Here is a 5798-nt window from a genome sequence, read left to right on the forward strand (position 1 = left end):
AGGCTGGGCATTTCGTAATCCTCTTAGTATTTGATTATGTACAGTTTATATTTCTGACTTATGGTGCTCGGTCAATGCCTTATAAAAATTTAAGTATGTTGCACCTATGCAGTCCCCTTTGTTAAACCAAATGTATAATGATATCATCTAAGAATGAAATTAGGGTTTTTTCTTTTTCTTCTATTTTTTTTTTTTTTACTACAGAATCTGTATTTCATAAAACCTTTGTGTTACAGGTTTTATTTTTTCATTCACTAATTCTTCCTCTCTACAGGTTTTCCATAATTTTGAATTTTGTCATTGAACTGTTTCATTTGCCTTTTGGGAGTACTGTCATGAGTGTCTTAAAGTGTTTCTCTAATATCCCAAGTTTAATTAAGATCAGAATGACTGGGCTAAAGAGCTTGTTACTGAACTCTATCAGGACTCCTGTTTCTTTGCTGATTTCAAAATACACATCCCTAGTAGGTGTTGTCTCATCTCCTACTATGATACTATGGTACTAGATAGAAGTTGCTGTTTTCATATGACTGCTAAATTCTGTTCCTTTCTTTAGATGGAACTGGAAGTATTTGTTGGCTGGTTTCCCCTATTCTGTGTCACTAGCATTTTCACCATTTTTATCTAGCATGGATGAGTACTATTAGTAATATTTCCTTTTTTATTTTGTGATTGAAAGGAGTAAAAGAGAAAAATACTCCTTTCCTTTTACCACTAGTTTTGCTAGTCACAAAGCTTTTCTTAAGAGTTTTCTCTATTTTTATAGTGTCTAATTTATATTGGTTGTTGTCTTGTTGTCTTCACCTTTTCCATCTGTTATGTTTCTCCTTACAGGAGAGTTTGATTCATATTCCTCTGCCTTCTTCCTTATTCTCCCATGGACAACTGAGTTTATAGTTTTGCTCCCCTTGGAAGTTACGAGACTCAGCAGAGTATTATTACTACTTGTGGCTCTCCTCTGCATGTCCATGATCCACATGGACAGGACAAAACTGCCAGCTTTACTCAAGTTGTTCTCTCATCTTGAATGCATCATCTTGAAGTCTAAAAAATGACTTGGTTTGGCTGCAGTGTTTTGAATTAAACTGGGAAGGCTTTAAAAGTCAGAATAATACTTTGCTGACTGGTTGAATTCCCTGGGGAATGGCTCACACGTTAAAATTCTTTGCAGTGATTTTTCATTTTCTATGTTAAAGATGCTTGAAATCACCTTTCCTGGTCCCTGGTTTGAGGTGGTGTTTTCTGATGCCTGCTACCCTTTCCCTTCTTGGAATCTGCTACCCAGCATGGGCATCCATGTGTATTTAAGGCTGTACAATTCTTGTTACCAGTCATTTCAAAGGTGTTACTGTTTGTGCAGTTTGCTGCTAAGCCTATAGCTTTTACTGTTGCCCAGGAGGAAACTAATTGTTTCTTACTAAGGGACATTCCCACTGAGCTTCAGAAATGCCACTTTATTCCAGGCCTCCTTTTCTTTCTTCTGAATGAGAATTTCTCTGTTTACCCAGTCCTGTTGCGCATGTGGCAATAATTGAAGATACCTTACCCTCATTATCTTTGTCACTTATTTGAGTTTGGATTAGGTCTTCCTCTTTGGGTTCCCAAGGTTGTTTAACATGTTCAGTGTGCTCCAGATGGTTTAAAAAGTACAGTATCTACAAAAATCTTCCCTCTTCAGGTGAAACCTGAGGTTCTGCAGTCTGCAGCTTTGTGCACTCAAGCCAACAATGGTTCAATTATTTACCTCCCACTCACAAGAGTGGAATTTTCTCTTAACAAGATCCCATGGTCCTTCTTCTTCAGCTCCATGAATTCTTTGACCCTGCATTTTCATTGTGATGCAAATCCATTTGTTTCTATATGTTTGCACCCAAGAAGACTTGACAATGACTCCGGAGTTCTGTATTAGGTTGCATCTTGTATCTTTGCTGAAAGGCAATAGCACTTTTTCTTCTTGTCCTTTTCCAAGCTGATTTTCTGTTTTTAGTTGCATTTTACAAATTATCATTGCTTTAAAAGGAGACATCATGTAGGCTGGAAATCATTTAGAAAAGTCACCCACAAACAGTAACAGAATCTCAGCTGTGACTAATGATAGTATTGCTGGTCTATAATTCAGTTAAGTCTTCAAGAAAGATTTAAGACTTTTATAATTTAAAGCCTTATGGTTAATCAACCATGTCCCTTATTACCATTTTTTTGTTAGTTATCACTGCTATTGAAACTGCGGCTCTATTACTACTTTTTTTTTTTTTTTTTAATCCATAGGGTTTTGCTGTTCCTTTGTTGAGTACATTGAAGTCTTCTGCTATAAAAAGTCTTTCTTCTTGTATAATGAATTACAGACCATGATCAAGTCACTGTATTCATCTTTCCAAACAGCTAAATTGAATTGAGCTGGTTTAGGTGTCTCATAGTAAGGCTTGGCTCCATCATATCGTTCTTATCTGTTGCCTTTCTTTTCCCTTTCAGTGACCCAGCTGTGTAGTGTTCAGCTAAGGTCATCCTACATTAGGCCTAGATGGCTATCTAGAAGGATATCTACTTCTTTTAATTAGGTCTTTTTCTTCAAATTAAAACAAACAGCAGTACGTTTCTTTCCTTAGCTGAGTGCAACCCCAGTCAGTGCCACTGAGATTTTGCCACATCAGTGTTGGGTTAATTGCCTTACAGCAACCTGGATGAACCCACTTGCTTTGCAAATACCTTTTTAGTAAAAGTATTTGCTGGTCTCCTGTAACACATTCAGAACTTCAAAGTTGTTTGGAAAAGAAAGCCCATCGCTTCCATCTGCTTGCCAGATAATTCTTTTCAAATTACTGATTGTCAGTTTCTAGCTATGCAACTTCTAGGATGTTTTATTTAATGGGTAGAACTAAACATCTTCCTAAATCTCATTGGCAATAGGTAATATTTCATTACCTCACAGATGTGTCTACATCATCCAACTTTCTTCCTAATATAGAATATAATTATGAGATTCTGTCTGTCTTCTATATTTTTATTGATTATTTTATCATCTTTATATCAACTAAAGGATATATATCATGTTTAGGATTTTCTTCTAATATTTTGCAGGTAATGTACCTGAAAGCTGCCCAAGTTTACTAGTGCAGTTTCAGAACACAGAATGAAATTGCTCTGTACACTTCCTTAACTACAAGATAGGTACCTGTTCAATCGTCCTTTCAGGTACAACAGATTAAATTTTTGTGCATGGTTTCTTGTTTCTGTATAGTAGAACACCAAAGTAACTAGAGAGATGTAGTAACTTGGTCCAACAAACATTTCGATTTCATGTAGTTGTCTGTGTAATGAATGGAAAAAAAAACTGCAAGAAAAGAAATCGTGACACCAAAGAACTAGAGTCTACGCCTAGTTTTGCTACTGAAGTAGGATTTGCTTTTGAAACATGGACTCAGCTATAATTTGTGGCCTTTGGCATCCTCTTTCATTTGTAAAGCTAATTAACTCCCCTGGGGCCAAGTGCTGCAGATCAATCATTTGCCATTTGTGAGAATGAAGTGTGGGTACCTCTCGTTTTTCCTGAAGACAGGAAATGAAAAGTTCAGGGACCTCTGAACTTAGAATGTTAAAGAGTTGAAGAGAAGAGCTGAACGTACCTCAACAGCAAAAAGGTAACTGAACATGAGTCCAGAGTTACAGCTGACCTGCTGGCTTCTGCATGAGGATCCCTCTCAAGCACTGGCCTTCACCTCACACTCTTTGGACAACACTTAAGAAGTCTATAAGGTAACTAAAATCTGGAGGCTTCACTTTGGTATACAGATGTTTACATTTCCAAGGGAAAACACACAGGCATCTGTACATCAATAAAGGATGAGAACCACCCCTGCAGACTGCTTCCCTAGGCCATGCAGCTTCCCTGTGGGAGGTGCCAAGGCCTGGGCAGCAGCGCTCATCCTGCAGATCCTCTCGAGCCAGGAGCTACCTACAGGATTGACTGCAGCGTGGAGCTGTAGTAGCAAACGGGTGAGGGGGAGGAATGTGATAAGCACAGGGGTTAGTGTGTGAGGCTTTGTTACTGCAGCACTTGCCAAAGGATCAGAGCATGAGGCTGGGTGAGGGTTAGACATAAAAGGTCCTGGGTCTCTAGAGCTTATTTCAGCTGGGAAAGCATCTTCCTGCACACTCGTCTGCACCCGTGCTCCGACTTCAGCGTGCAGAAGTGTTTAAAAAAATATTCCACCTCTCAACAAATAACTACCATGGTGACTCTTTCTCTGCGGGTGAGAATGCTGCTGGAGCCGTGAGCAATGCAAATACTTCTTTGACTTTGTGAAGAAAGCAAAAATAACAAGCTTTCCCAGACTCAGAGCCCAGGAACTAGTTTTTGCTGGAATGGTAGAATTTCTACTGCTGTGAGACCACACAGGCAGACAAAACTCCCTCTCCTTTTATTTTGCAAATTCACAGTGGCAGATCATGCAGTTGGAGACACATTTGTACGCTTTATCAAGATTTGCCATTTAGATTTTAGGCAACTGCTGCTTCTTTGCCCTGTCATTTGTATCTGCAGTGGCAAGAAGTCCAGAGGGAGATTGTCTCTCCATTTAAGTGATCTAGAATTCTGACATCTTCCTAGACTTGGCTTGAAGGATAAGATGGGGTTCCCAGGTGGTCTCTTAAACAAATTAGTCATGTCTAAGAATGTCTAATTTTTAACATCAGCTCCATTCAGCTTGGTAGCCCCAAGCAGGACATGTTGGGGAGATTCTGGTTTAGGACTGTGACATGGTTATAGGGAGCAGATTTTTTTTTTTTTAACAGCCACATCCTTCCCCTTAATTAAGAGTGTAAGGCAATTTATACAAGAATTTTGAAGTACTTTAAAGAGGCTTAACAATAACGTTCAGCTAACTGAAGCCAGCTGCTCCACATGGGAACTGAAAAGACTAAAAAATGTGTTTTGAATAATTAAAAATATGTCATAAATAACTTAAATGACTGTAGGAAGAGGAATGGAAAACTCCATCATCAGAACACAGAGGATCTCTGAATTAACCAAGTACTTTAACAGCAAGATGGTTCATAGTTCAAACAGCTGCAGTTCCTTTATGTAACAGCTCCTCAGTCTTGCAGTCCAGGCTGCTCAAAGACTTATCCTAGTGTATCCATATAAATAAAGGCATGGTGTCTAGGAAGATCTTTGGGAGGAAAAGAGAGGAAAAGAAATCTAATCACTTCTCCTTGTGGCCAGAATCTGGGAGCATTCAGTCCTGAGCAATGGCTGTCTTTATATAGACTGGCAGGAAAAAACAGGATGGTGTAGGGGGAGTAGGCAGGAGAAAGGTGGTTGAAATGTAATATTTACCAAACCTAGTGCCTCCTAAACTATAGGATGCTAAATGAACTCTGACCTCTTGAAAAAACAATCCTGCATATCTTGGAACCCAAGGCTCAGCAGAAGTGAGAGAATTTTGTCTCAGTGCCTCCATAATCACATGTGACTTCGCACCACCACACCGTGCATGTAGCAGAGGATGGCTGGGGAAGGGCTCCTGAGCTCCGCAGGGCTCTAAACCTTCGAGTGGCTCGTGGTGTAGGGTCACAAAAGTGCTTCTGGCATGATGAAGAGAAAGAGCACGCTCACACGTTTAACTTAATTCCCTTTGTTAGTGTGTTAGAAGTGTTCAGTTGTACCAGTCCCGTTGCAGCAGATACCATCCATCTCCGCTTAGGACACAGCAGCAGCTGCTCGGCACTGGTGGATGAGGAGGTGAATGGGAAACCACAGTAAGGAGTCAGCATCACTTCCTCAGCCAGATCACAGAATG

At 39.7% G+C, this 5798-nt stretch overlaps 1 protein-coding gene across 1 annotated transcript in view; it reads left to right on the forward strand.

Annotated features, from left to right (window-relative positions):
- Positions 1 to 269: 269 nt before the first annotated feature.
- Positions 270 to 5798, forward strand: part of ING4 (inhibitor of growth family member 4) — a 24401-nt gene continuing 18872 nt past the window's right edge. The window contains exon 1 of the mRNA XM_033517059.1: positions 270 to 3753. The gene's annotated coding sequence lies outside the window, so the exon portion shown is untranslated. The remainder of the gene's footprint in view (positions 3754 to 5798) is intronic.

The sequence above is a fragment of the Parus major genome, chromosome 1 (assembly GCF_001522545.3).
Source record: "Parus major isolate Abel chromosome 1, Parus_major1.1, whole genome shotgun sequence".
NCBI classification, from domain to species: Eukaryota; Metazoa; Chordata; class Aves; order Passeriformes; family Paridae; genus Parus; species Parus major.